Here is a 16,040-nt window from a genome sequence, read left to right as displayed (position 1 = left end):
AAATGTTAACCAATTAAATCATTGTATACAGGATTTCACAATAAAATTCGCCAGAAATAACCATAACATTTAGATGAGGACATGGAGATGTCAATACTTGTGCCGAATCAAGCCTAAATCTAAGCCTTTTCTAGTTAAATTATAACAGCAATATGTACTGTCTTTAATGCGTGAATATTCTTGAATGTTTTGACATATTCTCTCGAAGAATCTAGTTCCTTAAAGACTTCAAGGACTGTTGTGACTAGCTTTAGTTTTATCTCCTCATAGCTGGGAGTTGAAGACATAATTTGCTCTATGGTAATTAAAAACAAGCAGGTGAGGATTTATATATCTATGACGGGATCCATTAAAAGTTACTAATAAAGGAGATAGGAACAATCTAAATATTAATTGATAATTTTGTAGAGGAATATGCCTTTGTTGGAGGATCCTTGGTCGTGCAAGAGTTCTCAAATTAACTAGGGAAAGAATAGATGAAGTTTTGTTATCAGACAAAGAGATTAATAAATCGTAATTATTTAATTTGAAAAATTTATTTTGGACACGTTCAATCCGGATTGAGTCGATATTATAATAAAGTGACCAGTTAGCAAAATATTCCAATTTGGAACGTAGCAAGGAGACATATCTACCGTATTTACCGCATGAATATTGCTAAACTTTGGACTGATTCCCATAAAGAAACCTACATTCTTTAACGTTTTACCGACAGTTCAGTCTAGTTTTAGTTTTAGCACATGAAAACATTAATATTCTTTTGCTTCTTAATTTCCAGGATTTCAATTTTCTCACGCAGTGTCGTCGTCAGTTGTTATCTGACACAATTCCGCAACGAGGGCAGCACTGAGTTACGATGGTAACTTTTAGACGTGTAAACGTGCAGTAGTCGCGATCAACGTCGGTACGATCATGGTGTAAACGGGGCATTAGCGAGTAGCGAGTCACTTTTTAAAACAAAGAACAAACGAAATTCAGTGGTGCATAGCGTTGTTAACATACTGGTCTTTTTGGTGTAAACAGTTGTTGCTGCGAAACAATTAATTATATTAATACCGCGTAACTGACACATATCGTCACTCAGCTTCTTCAGATTGTTTCTACTGCGACATCTATCGGAAAAAATAGCTGAAACTGGGAGAATGGGAGCTCGGAATTGAGCAAGGGCTATTTTGCCGTCTCGTATCCACACCTTTTCCCATGTATTCCAGCAATTCACCGCTTTACACGACGCAATTTTGGTTTCCCTTCGTACATACGTTAGAATGCGCAACGACGTGCCCCATGTGATTCGGCTTAAGTGCATTCTGCGGAAGGATTTTATGTTTTCTCGGTGAATTACTGCGATGAATCTTTCTTTGGGTCCCGAGCTGGTTAGACCCTTCATTTCGGCCAAAGTTTCAATGAAATACTGTTTCATCGTTAAAGTAGTCATAGCGCCTCGGTAAAAGTAAGAAGAATTTGATAAAAATTTGGTCGCACATTCTTTGAAAGACGCACTTTCCAATGATCCAAAATAAAAGCTATTCCCATATGCGGTTTGAAGATATTGATAGTGAAATAAGGATATTTTAACATGGGCTCTTATAGAGAAAAACGGTTCGGTTGAAGCTTGATATACTCGTTGCACTTTGGCGCATTGTTATGGTATCTCGTCAATTGGTAGACGGCCATTTCGTAATCGACATCTCGTAAATGGATAGTTCGTAACAACGACGTAATCGCGACAATTGGTATAAAGATGTTCCTTAACCGGAAGAGATAAAATTAAAACATCATAAACAAACATTTTAGACAAGGGTAAAGTTAAAACACTATCGAAAACGTGTTTAGAAGATGGAAAACGTTCTGAAATTCACAAGTTTAAGCTACTCTTGCACACTTGGTAATTTGAGTATTAATATTTCTCATACCCTACTGGATTGATTACATCACTTGCGGTTACGAAACGTCTTTATACCAACTGTCGCATTTACGTAATAGTCAGATACGAATTGCCTGGTTACGAATTGTCCCTATACAAAATGTCGGTTACGAAATAGCCGTCTACGTATTGGCGCGAAACCCATTTTTATTGGTTTTCAAAACTGTCCTCGGCGCGGTGATGAGTGGAGAGCGTTCCACTTATTTATCCATTAAAAGTATCGAGTTTATGTCGTCAGTTTTGGTCGTAAAAAACCATTCCTTGTGAACATTTCGTAATTTAATGAATTCCATCTTCAGGGTGACATAGAACCTACATATGAGGGTACAAAACCCACATCTCATAGCTTATTTTTACAAAATCGGTACAATATTTAGAGAAATAATTAGTTTAGAATTTTTTATATGGGTACATCATTGTAGCTACTTCTTTCTTTTTATTCCGGGTTTGCGATTTCGTGTCTGACTGAACGATTCCATTTGTGAGGTAAGAGATTTTTGCATGAACACAATTAACTTTTTTTACCATAAAAAATAATGGCAGAAGAAAGTCTCGTCTGCTCCAGTGGTTGGATAGCTAACGCAATCACATCTGGGGATAGTTAGTTGGATTTCTAGGACGTTCAAGAACTCTTTGGTACACGATAATATTACCTCCTAATCTCTTCCTCTGATGTCATTTCATCTATCATGAAACTTATGTAACTTAGCCTCTATAAATTCAGGTAGAATTTTTTTACGGAAAAAAAATTGCACCGAACATCCGTAGGGATGTATGTGATCCAATAAAAGCAGACATTAGACTCTGTTTCTCCTTTTACGCCAGCGTAAAACTTCTTCATGATGACCCCTAAAGAGAGCTCTAAATTAACGTCTCCCACTTCTAGTCCCATTCGTACTGTGGAGCCAACTTTTATTATCCCACTTCAGGCTTACGCTAAAAGCCTCATTAAAAAGTTACTACCCCGTGCGTTCAGTAGACGAGAAGCCAGCATAAATATTCCGCTTGGTGGTTTACGTTCCTACTACGAAACTTCTTTCCCTACTTTTGAGGAAAAACTGTACTAAGATACACTTTTCAACAACTTACATAATTATTCTTTCTTTCCATGGAATTTATTGCTACATGAAGGTACTCAATATGCAGATAACTGTCTCAAATTATTTCCTTTATGTTCTAGATTTATTTATGAATAAATGAAATAATTTAAGTCATAGACGCGGAGATATCCAGCAAAAATATATAATTTATTTATTCATTTATTCCCATACCACCGAAAACAGCTCTACACGGCCTATTACATCGGGGATATTAAAAATGTTTACAATTTAACGTGCACAAACAACCATGCCCTGGATAAGGGTAACTTGCACGAGCGGGACTCGAACCCGCGACCTCCTGTTAGGGAGGCGAGGACTTTACCACGCCGCCACAGAGGCCAGCACAAGCTATGAATGTGTGATGATCAGTAAGAAAAATTAAAGCTTAAACAGTAATTTTAATAGAAAAAATAACAGCATCATACATGCTTCACTTCCTAACACCCTCTTTCACCATATAAAAATAATAATAATTTCGTCTTTATTAAAAGGGAATTTAGGACTAGATAGTACTTTCTTACAATTTTCTTGTTTCTTTACAATCACATACATCCATGCCCTGGATGGTGATAAATCCACATATGCGGGATTCAAACACACGACCTTTAGGTTGGCAGACGGGATTATTACCCTTGCGTCTCCGAGGCCAGCCAAAAATTTAGGTCCCACCGAGATTTGAACTCGGATCGCTGAATTCAAAGTCCAGAGTGCTAACCATTACACCATGGGACCTTACTATGAATCGCCACTTAATCGTTGAAATTAGGGTCTAAGTATTATGCAGTTACTTTTTAGAGACGAATCTTTGGAGTTCATTGAGAATAAGCTGCCACATGCTCTAACATAGCCGTTAAATTATTCGAAAAAAATCTAATCAAAATATATCATAATGAATAACGGAGACATAATCTTCCACCTCCAATGCTACTCTTTCCACCTGCTTACGTAAGTAATAGTAATAATTACGGCAAATTTTTTATTTAAAAACAGTTTTAGGTAAGATGAAGCATTAATATGTTCATTCTTGAAAGTCAAAATACCGAGATAAAAAGCAGAAGTTTTCAATTTTCTAGTTTTCGTTTTTTTTTTTTTTTTTTGGAGTCCTCTTTCATTTTAATTTATTTAAATATATACCTGCCTAAGAAGTAGGCTATAACCAAAAAAGCATAAATTAATGCTAAATTTAAGAACAGCTAAGCATTTCTTTGCTTTCCTGTAGATTTGGGCTCATCCAATCCTTATCCCAAGACTTTCAAAGTATCACCGTCCATTCGACGATTTTAGCCATTAACACTAGAACTACCGATGGAGTCATTTTGACTCCTCGCCATTTTTATTTCTCTGCCCTGTCTAAAATTTTCCGAATTCCGGCCTGAAATTCCGTGACTTTTATTCATTTTCGACACAAAATAAGGCTGTGCGATCAAAATAATTCTAGAAAATAAAATAGTGCACGTTTTTCAAAATTTACCTTTAACTACCAAAGGGAGTCATTTTGACTCCCTAATGTATTTTGCTTGTCTTTTCACCAAATAGTAATATTTATACGAGTTTTTATCTCTTCTTATGTCAATAATAATTAATATAAATCAATCAAAGGCTTAAATATGCAATTATTTTCCTTTTGGCTCATATTTGCGAGACTTTGAAAGCATTTCTTATTTTACGGGTCTGTGTTTGGATCTACAAACTATGTGAATGTCCTGATATTATTTTACCTTGCGATAAAGTGGTGAATATGCAATTCATAGCATTTTCAAATCCATGTGTTTAGAATCCGTTGTGTCTGTCCCTCCTCCGTTACCCCTTCCTTCTCGCCGCCCACCTTTGCCGCCGCCCGCTAATACTGTGCATTGCGCTGCAGCACTTATATTTCAGCCTTGACTGCGTGGAAGTTGATTTTCAAATATGAAACAGTACCTCTGATATACCGATTCCCCAGAAAAATTGATATACTGATGAGCCAGGAAAATAAATCAGTAGAATGAAATAAAGTTACTGTCCTAGCACGTTCGGCTCTGACAGCGCTGGCTGCCGGGTGCCGCACAGGAAAACCGTGCGCTGTCCTTTGCATTAGTGAATCCAGTGAACTCTCGAGTGGACTGCAAAACTCTTATGAAGCAAGGATTTCATTTTTCCTGACTGGGAGTATGGCTAGAAGAAGTAGGCGAAAGCGTGAAGAAGTCCTATCTATGTTGCATTCTACACCGGAAGGTGAATCGGAACGCGAAACAAAAGATCATTTCGGCTGTGACGAAGTCGAGGATTTTATTCCTCAAAACGTTTCTAGTGAGTCTGAAGATTCAGACGAAACGCGCGCGAAATATAAGCAGTAATTTACATTTACTTTCCCTTTCATGGGTAGTTACAAAAAAAGGTATTATATACGATTATTTATCGATTCGTTTATACTGACTCACATAAAGCGATGTACAATTGTGGAACCACGCAGGCAAAATTACGAAGATTTTACACTTTCCGATGTGGAGCTAGTTGCATGTATAGCCATATTTTATGCCCGAAGAATACCAGGTACAAATGATTACTCTATTGAGAGTATTTGGTCAAACGACTGGGGAATACCATTTTCTACAACGAACGACTAGGTTTGTTAACATTTTGCAATGTCTAAGAGTTGATGAGAAATCTAATTGATTCCAGCGGCTCATAACTGTCAAGTTTACCCTCTTTTCAATAGTGTACGATAGATTCATAGAGAATTACATTGCTTGTTACAAACCTGGTCCGTACATTACAGTTGATGAACAACTTTTTCCCAGTGTAATTAGGTATATTTCACTCTGTACATTCCTTCTAATCCGAACAAATACGGCCATGAATATTGGCTACCCGTTGACAAGGAGAACAAATATCTTGCAAATGCCTTCCCTTATGTTGGAAAAGGTAATTCACTTCATGCAGATTGCCGTTTAGCAGTACTGAAACCAATGCAACCATTTCTGAAAAAGGGCGAAATGTTACTGTATATAATTACTTTACCTCAGTCAAACTCGCTGAAAAGCAAAAAAATCCAGGGTACTAGCATTGTGGGAAAGGTAAATAAAAGAGAATAGAAGAACCAAAAGAGATGAAATCACAAATATGCCACAAGAACGTCTACTCAGTGATAGCCTATCTACTCGTTGGAAAATACTCCCGACTTAGCCGGTGTTCATGGATAGTGTACAATGAGACTACCTAAAACATTTCGCGCAAGACGTTTTAGATAAAGCTCGTCACAGAGTTGGCTGATCCTCATGTTAGATGTAGATAAAAGCGTTGCGTGTCCAATGCCGCAGATTCTTCTGACGGGTTTCTGCAAAAAAATTATTTCCAGGCAAAACGAAAGTGCAAAAATAATCTATCAGTTGGGAATTGTAAGACCTGCCAAACGTTTTTGTGTGGGCAATGAAAATGAACGACAATGCTTGAACTCTAAAGCACCTTAGACAAATGCGTGGCGTATCAAATGCACTTTTTTGCTTTAGTTAATTATCTTCCCAACTACCATGTAGCCTAAGTAATATTTTTGATCATTCAAACAATATGATAAAATGTGTTGAAAAGTCTACGTTTGCTGTTTTATCCAATTCCTCCATTATAATTCTAATAAAACAACATAACATGTAAGAAAAAAGAATTTCAAAGCAACACTGTCGAATCTCGCATTAAAAAAAATATTTTTTTTTGTTAAAACGACGTCTGAAATATTGCAATTATTAACAAAAATGATAAACTAATGCAATCTATCAATAAAAACAGACATAAACAGCAAAAATACACAATAATAAGGTAGGAGTCAAAATGACTCCATTCGGTAGTTCTAGGGGGGGTGACAAGTCCGGTATTCCTAGTGTTAAATAGTCATGCGTTCCTCATATCGTTTTCCTCTTATCCTCATTTTCCAAGCTATACAACTCCTGCTATCGCCGTAAGGTTTACCCATGATACTCAGCTATTCTAATACATCTTACAATAGCTACAGCAAACGACCTTCACCGCATGTTTCCCTAAAAATGACTCTTTTTATCCCACGATATTTGAAGTCACATGCTCTGAGATAGCTCTCAAGTATTTCTTTAAGTATCTCATAAAAAATATACAGCAATGACTAACGGATATATATTCTTCCTCTTCAAATATTGTTCTTCCAATCAACATGCCTAGCAATATTTTTTTCCTAAGTCCTTATTCTTCTCCTCTGAAATTATTTGTGATAGTAAGATTTTGCATGCTCACCATTAACATTTTAAAACATAAAAAACAGAAGTATGATAGGATTACCTACTATTACTTTTTTCATGTACCATTTTTTTCGATCATGGCTACAAAATAAAGTTGGTCTTCAAATATGATGGCAGATTTTTTTATTATAAAAAGAGCATCATACACATATCGACGTTTAGTTTTACATTAAAATTTTGTCTTTCCAGTTTTTAATGTTAGCTCGCTAACTTACTCTACATACTGTGACCTTTTATCTATTTTTATTCACCGTAACAGAAAACGATAAAAATTGGTGGTAGAAAAGGTCGCCGACTTTTCGAGAGAAAACCCTAGACGAGGGAGGGAAATTTGGACCCGACTCAGATCACAATTGGCGAGCAACGATTTCCGGACTCCGAACGAAACTCCGAAAACTAATCAACACGGTTAGTCACCTCTGTCTGAACGAATGAATTCCAACCTCTCTGGTTGGAATGTCCAGCTGAATTGCTACAATATTTTTTCAGCCGTTAATTTTCTTCGGTAGCACTTCAAACCTTTTACTCCCAAAATTTTGAAATGACATGATTTGCTTGTCATACAAATAAAACTAACAAAATGCATTGATTTGAAATACTTAGTGATTATTTAACCAAAATGTGTAACCGAAAAATTTCTGTATCGAACACAAAATGATCTGACGTGATGATCGTATTTATAGGCTTACAAAAGCACGTTCAAACATACATGGGAACTTAACCTTATTCAAAAGACAGTCAACTTTCTTAGGAGAGATGTCCTGGAACATAACTAACGATAATGATAAACGAAGATATCGTATTGTCTACAATTTATTAACCAAGTGCTACACGTGTTTCGATTGTTATACAACCATCCTCAGGTACAGACAGAAACTAACAAAAGAAATCAAATTCCAACAGATATATGTATCGATGGCTACGCTATAACAACACGTATCTCAAATTTGGCTGGTTTGAAACAGGCATCTTAAACAAAGCGTAATAACAATAAAAAAATAAAATACAAGCAAAAAACAACTCATTGTTTGCAAATGAATGCTTCTTTTTCAATTTTATGAACTTTTGGTTTTTAATTTCAGTGTGCAAGTAAGAAATATTAATCGTTTTTTCGCTCTCCTGAAAATCGGCTTTTTTTGAGATACGTGTTGTTAGAACTTAGCCATCGATATCTTCAAAAATAAGAGGGGAAGGGAGGAGGAGGTACAGAATCACAAGAAAGTACATATGTGGTGGTGGAGGAAAGAGGGAAAAAAATATTTGATACATAGTTAGTTTTTTATATAGGAGGTTTAAATAGGGGGAGGGGTGGGGTTGTATTTTCAGGAGAAGGCAAAGAAATAAAGATGGTCTCATTTTGATGAAGGAAGGTCTGTGACGTTGTATTAGTACTACGCATTAATAAACCAATTATTGAATCTCGAAAATTTTTGATATTTGCAATCAAATAGTTACTCTTTTTTCCCGATATTACTTGAAATTATCTCTTTTTTCTTCCTCGCCGTTCGAAATATTTGTACGTTCAAAATTTATTTTTGTATTTTTCTTTTCTTCTATATTGTTTTTTTTCTCACGCATTTCTCACTCCTGTCGTAGCGTTTAAATTTAATTGGGGTTTATATTTATTTCACAATGTAAATTTCACTGCTATGTTTATGATTCCTCAAGTCCCACGCACGTCAATAAAGTGAGCTGAATGGAATTGAATAGAATGTCCCTTTTCCTTCCCAACCGTCTGATTCTACCCCCACATTCAATCCTTCGGGCGAAAGACATATCGTTCCTTTTTACTCGGGCCAACCCCAGATGATCCCTTTCCGTCTCTCCGTCCATACACGCATCTCTCTTCCCCCTAGCTGTCTACCCAACCCCCCCCCCCTATAGACTCGGTTAACAAGCGTCTGCCAGCGGGCATAGCATTCGAATCCACTCTTAGGTACTTATTAATAGGTGTTCTGGAAGTTCTTCTTCCGCCACTCAAACGCTTTACACGAACTTTAGTGCAGGAGCACTGTGACGACTGGACCGCAAAACGACCGAGGAACGACACAGAAAAGTTTCTCTCTCGAGAGAGAGAGACTTCTGCCTTTGTGGGATTACTCCTCGCTTCTAGTTCAACAAAACATTCTGCGATACCTCAAGGGCGTTTATCAGAAGCGAGTTTTCCTCATTATGGACTGCGCAGCGTGCAACCTTTCTTCCGACGATGCCTCATTAGTTTTGAGTTTATAGAGGCAGCTGGAGGTGAGCTCTCATGAAGTATTTTCTATGCTCCATCGCAAGAATAACTGAATAATAAACAAAGATACCGTATTGTCCTCTAAATTCATTTAATATTTCACAACACGCGTTTTGATTGCCTAATTATAATCATCGGACACTGGTTATGATTCTATATATGGCAATAAATAAGGCGATAGTAAGGCGATTGATGGTATACTACCCGATGATGATTTTAAGACAATCGAAACAGGTGTTGCGAACCATTAAATAAAATTAGTACGCAGTATCTTCTTTGTTAATCATTCTATGTTGTTCCACGATATCTCTCCGGAAGAAAGGTGATAATATGCAACAATACTTGATTTAACACGGAAACCTACACTAATTTAGATTGGAAATATACATGCAAATTGTTCTGTAGATGCAACTGACAGTTTAATAGCATATTTTTTAACAATGTGACAAACAGACAGTTAACCAAAAAACGCACAACTAAGCAACCTGATAAGTAAATACGTTCCCAGTATTGCGTTTTTCTATGTTTGTAAGAAAAAAATCATTTTCAAACCTATGCGTACGAGAATATATTTATTTTATTTAGTTTTATCTAGTCTCAATACTATAAATTCTATAAAAGCACGATATAAAGGAAAAGTATTCCTAAAAATCTATTCATTATTACGCAGGAATAATCTACTCAATAATTTGCCATGCTACATCCGTATGAAAAATAATATCCCCAAAAGGGTATTTGTGACATAATGATTAGTGGACTAGAATTGGAATCTTCACAAGGGCTATCTCTTGGCGAGAAATGTTTCTTCAGCCGGTAAATATGGAAAAAAGCCGAACTACATAAACATCACGTATGCGTTATACATTATTACTAAAAGTTAGAAAATTCTGGCAATTTATATAATTGGTGCAATAGCATTGTGTCGAAAGCAGAAAGTTGTTATCGGAGGAAAGTCGCACCACCTTCACAAGTATGACCGTATTATTTTAATTATTTTACAAGTTTCATAACCATGAATTGCATGCTAGTGATTAATCACCCGACCAGGCAAGCACGCAAGAAGAATCCCTCCTCGCAGGATATTACGATTAAATACGAGTTCATCCGAATACGAGTCCATCCTTCTTCAGGAAGTCACAACGGAATCCAGCTCTCTAATCAACGTTCTCATAACCTTGAATTTGGCAACGGAAGAGGTGCAGACAGCGAGGGGGAGACAAACACCCATGGGAACGGAAAGAGGTCGTCTGACGAGGAGAATGGACGATAAATCTTTCCTCTGCAGCGGAGGTATAGTAGTCAAGAGTTACGAGTAGAAGGCTGAATGCAGTACAGGATGGAGGTAAGAATTATTTACGAGGGATGTTACATTTTCATAAGGGGTAAATAATGGAGATTATGTTAGAAAAATTGCGTATTTTCTTTCCTAAATTTTTAACGTTGATTAGTGTCTTAGAGTGTAGGTCTTTAAGAAATTAATGCAAAATTTTTATCCAACGCCTCGGTATATTTTTATACGTCAATCAGGGCTTTTTTCAATTAATATCATTTGTTAATTATAAAAAATACAAAAAATATGCTTAATATTATATTTTATTAAACTTATTATTTATTAAAAATTCATATTATTTGCAAAAAGCCCTGATCAAGGTATAAAAATACACTGACACGTTGGCCAAATATTATGCATTTAGTTTTTAAAGACTCCAAGACGCAAATCAATATTATGTCACAACTTATGGCTTGTGTTAATTTTACTGGTTAGGTTATATTAATGAGCCGTGATAAACGGTGCGAACTGAGAATATTCAAAAATAACACATGACATCGCTAAAATTTCCAAACGGTTTAAAATTTTAACGGGGATGACAGATACTATAATGTGTGGGGTACCTCGAAAAGAGTCCAAAAAACGAGCCTAAGTAGCGAAGTAAATTAAAAGGTTGGGTATAACCTTTTCTGTCGTCAAAAATCAAATAAAAAATTGTATTATGAATGAGGAAAGAAGATCAATTCTTACTCTGCTGATGAATTACTATTCTGCGTTATATTTGACAAAAACGTATGAATTATTTCCTTACCTACCGCAACAGATCTTAAAAGGGATTTTTATTTTTTATCATTCAACTCAAAGAAAAAATATCAGAAAAAACAATCCATGAGTAAATTTTGGGTTCGAGTGCTTGACATCATCCTAAAGTCAAGAAAAATAAAATTTCTGTTCCACAGAGCATTGGCGGATTTAGAGGGTGGGCACGGGGGCACATGCCCAAGGCGCTTAAAAAATGGTCGACATTTTTAATAAAAATGTCATTAAATGTTATATTTCAATATGAATGCCATAAATATTTACACATTAATAATTTTTATTTTAAAATTAAGAATATATTTCGCAAAGTAATTTTTGAATGTATTTTTTATTCCCAAATATTAGAAGATCATGTACCTGTCAGACCCCAGTGACCCCCCCCCCCCCCCCAGAAAACAACTTGGATCCGCCCTTGCCACAGAGCACACAATTAGCAACTCGAACCAGCTGAAGCTCACATTGATACACTAACGATAACATTCCCTTCCCTTAAATGAGTACATTGGTTGGCATTCAGTAAATGGTTTCCACTCATCCAGCATATTAAGTGGAAACTAGGGAGACTTATAGATGGAAAATTGTTGTATTTGTTGATACTAGAGATGTTTTTATTACCGATTTTTGTCGTTATTTACTATTGCGTTATTTTGTCGATCGAGAAATGGGTAATTTTCAGCTCAGTTCCTTTAGTGTGAATTAGCCTTATTTAATCGCTCCTATCGATCCTATTCATACCAAGGAGAACAAAAAAATATTCTTGGTGTCGATATGAAGCTTCAAATTTACTAACTTGGCCTGACAGCTTAATTAGGTAGTTAAAATACTAGTTCAGAGGATCCCGTTTTGAGCCAACAGTAGGCCAGACAAATTTCTAATAAAAATCTACATGAGAGTAATTCAGGAATAATGAGAATATGACGAAGTTTACTTCCTCCAAAACATTTTTCACAAATTTGCTCCAGTCACAAAAAAAGATGAAATGGCCTACTACAAACTATACTCTTTCAACTAATCAAAAAATTAAAATGTGTAAGAAGCTTTATTTCATAAAAGAAACGATTCCGCTGTATATCAAACGAGACAGCTATTTTCATTTGCATAAAAAACAAGTTGCAGTAAAGGTATCGCGACAAGTACATTAACTATCGGAATCTTTACCGTGTTCTTTAATTTGTAGCTTGCTCCAACTTTTTGGGTACAACTTCAAGTCACAATTACAGCGGAACGAAGATTTTCAAAGAGTGAAGCATTTTAATGCCTTTTTGATGGATTACACGTGCATAAAAATTGGAAACAATCACATGTCCTATGTAAAAACGTGACCGGTACTGAGTCAAAAGCTTAGATCTCAAATAAAGATTACACGTGTCATATTCAATCAAACGTACCTGCCAGCATGAGCCATGAAAGCTGTAATCAAGAGTTACTCGAGTATTATTCGGGAATAATGAGAAAAAGCCAAAAAAGTTTATTTCTGAATCTACATCCTACTCCTCAAGCCGCTTCAATGGACGAATGGCGGAGATTTTTTTTAAGAACAACGCGGAAATTTGTTCCTCAGAGGAAATCCGTAAGGTGAGTGACTGTGAGCGTTATTTTCCTAGTTTTATACATTTTCTGCTTATTTCTTTGGTGTGAGTGGGTCACTGGTGTAAGCTGAAGCTTTGCAAACCTGAGTGCGTGTGATTAAGACCTATGTGGAAATTTGTTCCTTATAGAAAATCTGCTGGGTAAGTTAGTGAGCTTGCGCGATTGTTTGTTTAATAGTGTTTCAGCTTAATTTTTGTGTATCACCCCACTGTCTTCCATCTAACTTTCCACCCTCCCCCACCTTTTTGCCCAGCAAAGCTTACTGCCTTGAGGAATTTATTTTCTTTCAACTTGTGATATTGGATGTCAAAAAAATAATTTAATTTATTTAAAAAGGGGTATTCGCATATTGAGTCCTACCAAGCACGTATTATATTTCTTAATTGTTCGGGGGAAAATCAAATTCCTATTTCTAATTCGTTTGGCAAAACTTATTTTAACTTAACTCTTATTTTATAGTTTCAGTTGGACCTAGAAATATAGTGAGGTTCTAACATTTTTCTCCAAGTGACATCAATTCTTAATTATCTACTGCCTAACTCGTAGTCTCCGAGTCTCTAGTGGTTACCAGCGTAATTGGTATGAAAACTGTGTAACACTCTCTGTTCAGTCGTAGCAGTTTATGACGAATTGCGCAGCCTTCCTTTGTATCGGTCCGTTTCACATGGACGCGGACAGTCCGTGCTACGCGCTACGCACACGGGTAAGGTTCCATTGACGTTAGTGGAAGCTTACACATGAGTGCGGACCGTCCGCACACGGATTTGCTATCCGCGTGGCCACTTCCGCCCCTCGGATCATCCCCGCGCTTACGGGCCACAGGGACTGGTTTGTGCTTACATATGAACGCGGACGGCTGACGCGAACCAAGCGGATTTTTCGGTAGAATCAGAGCGAGCTTAACAGAGCTGGATATAACAGTGCGAGTGCGTCTTTTCACAATGGATAGTCTAATTGACACTGGGTAAATAATTGAAAAAATTATATTCAACAGCGCGTAGTCCAGTAAATATGGTCACTACAGGGGGCGCGCGGAAATTTGTTCCTTAGAGAAAATCTGAAAAATGGTGAGTGAGTGAGCTTGCGCGATTGTTTGTTTCATAGTGTTTCAGCTTAATTTTTTATCACCCCACTGTCTTCCTCCCTTGGCGGGCCCGCCTTCATTGCCAAACATTGCAGAACCACAATTGTAACTTTTTTATTATATCATAAGATGGCATGGTCTTGTATGCATCTATAATCAGTTTAAATAAAAAATTCTTAAATTTTGCATTTAACTTAATTATTTTTCATTACGATAAATGCATAGGTCGCTCAAAATGTCTTTCGCGCCCTTAAGTTTTTGCCGTATCCGCTACTGGGTCATCATCCATCCGATATCTAAATAATATATATATATATCAAAACACGCTGTTATTACACGATAGATATTATGACATTACACAGACATCCAAGTTGTAATATCTGTGGTATTTAGAAGGCTTTTATTTCAAACGGTACCCATAGGTAGCATTTGTTCTGAATAGAATTAAAGAGCACAAATGTTTTACTTGTATGAATGGGGACTACCAAAAATAATAATAAACACATCAATTATCTACTCATTAGGCGTTGCGAAGATATCTAAGAGATGTTGCAATATGGACCCCCTTGTCCAAAGCGGCTTTTAATGTTCTTCGTGCCACAATAGAGTGCACGCAAAGCCTCCTATGACGGGCACTTTTCTTCCGCTTATTCTAACCTGGTATACAGCAATTGCTTGAATTGCATTTGGCAGTATGATGTACTTCTATCTTGGCAAGCTGCACATAGCTGAAATTGTGCCGCGGACGCGGACGGGTTTCGTCCGCGCCTATGTGAACAGCGGCGACGGCACTCCGCGCCCCGCGCGCGGAGCGCGAAAAGCGGACCGTCCGCGAACATGTGAAACGGGCCTCGCGCATCAAGTCTTTCATCGCCGGATAACAAATTCACGCTGCGTATGCCAAGCGCGGTCTGAATAATGCAAAATATCTCCTCTCTTTCAAATTTTTCATTCAAAAAGCTTCTCACCAGTAGCTCGACGAACCTTAGCTTCTTCAAGCCTATGCCACAAATATTTCTTAAATGAGTTCCCCACGATAGTCTTGAAGCTATCGTAACAATTGTTTGTTAATCATTAGTTTTTTTCGTATTTTTGTATGAATACTTTGTTCCCCCAGTACCTATTGTCAACTGAGTTTATTTATTTATTTGTTTATGGATACGTTTAATTTTGATTTAGTGTTATAAGGAGAAATTCAGTTTTTTTCGCATTGCTGAATGATTATTTTGTTAAAACCATGTTAATTGTGAAATGAGTTTGCTGATTTATTAATTTATGGAAACTTTTAATGTTCATTTAGTGTTAGAAGAAGAAATTAAGTGTTTTTTTCACATTTTGTATGATACATTCGTTACCCCTATGTGTATTGTCAACGCACACCTTGTAATTTAATACTATGCCCTAAAGGAGTGGAGACTCGTAGAACAATAAAAGAATTTATATATAACTCCCTGATATTTCACTGCATCTGTTGCCTTTAGACTAACTTTAGAAATTACAGCTTCAACACATTGAAGAACTTGCTTCCTGAGAAAAGATGGAGAATTGATTACGCTCAGCATTGTTGAACGATCTCGGCACGCCTCAGTAATGTCAAGCCCAGACCATCTCACGTGCGCATCCCGCTGTTCCAATTTCCACCGCCCCGTATACATGACTCTCTTGTTCTCCCGGAAGTACCCACCCCCTCCCACTCCCACTCTCTCCTACCGCAACCCCCCCCCCTCCATCGCCCACTAATTTCACTCCCACGTCAGTAGTCGATCCTCT

General features: G+C 36.9%; 1 non-coding gene across 1 annotated transcript; it reads right to left on the bottom strand.

Moving 5' to 3' along the window:
* Nucleotides 1–3,684: 3,684 nt before the first annotated feature.
* Trnaq-uug lies at nt 3,685–3,756 on the bottom strand. The gene has a single exon. It is a non-coding gene; the product is annotated as a tRNA-Gln (tRNA).
* Nucleotides 3,757–16,040: the final 12,284 nt, after the last annotated feature.

Source organism: Ischnura elegans, chromosome 3 (genome assembly GCF_921293095.1).
Source record: "Ischnura elegans chromosome 3, ioIscEleg1.1, whole genome shotgun sequence".
Taxonomy (NCBI): Eukaryota; Metazoa; Arthropoda; class Insecta; order Odonata; family Coenagrionidae; genus Ischnura; species Ischnura elegans.
This window is presented reverse-complemented; position numbering and strand designations above follow the sequence as displayed.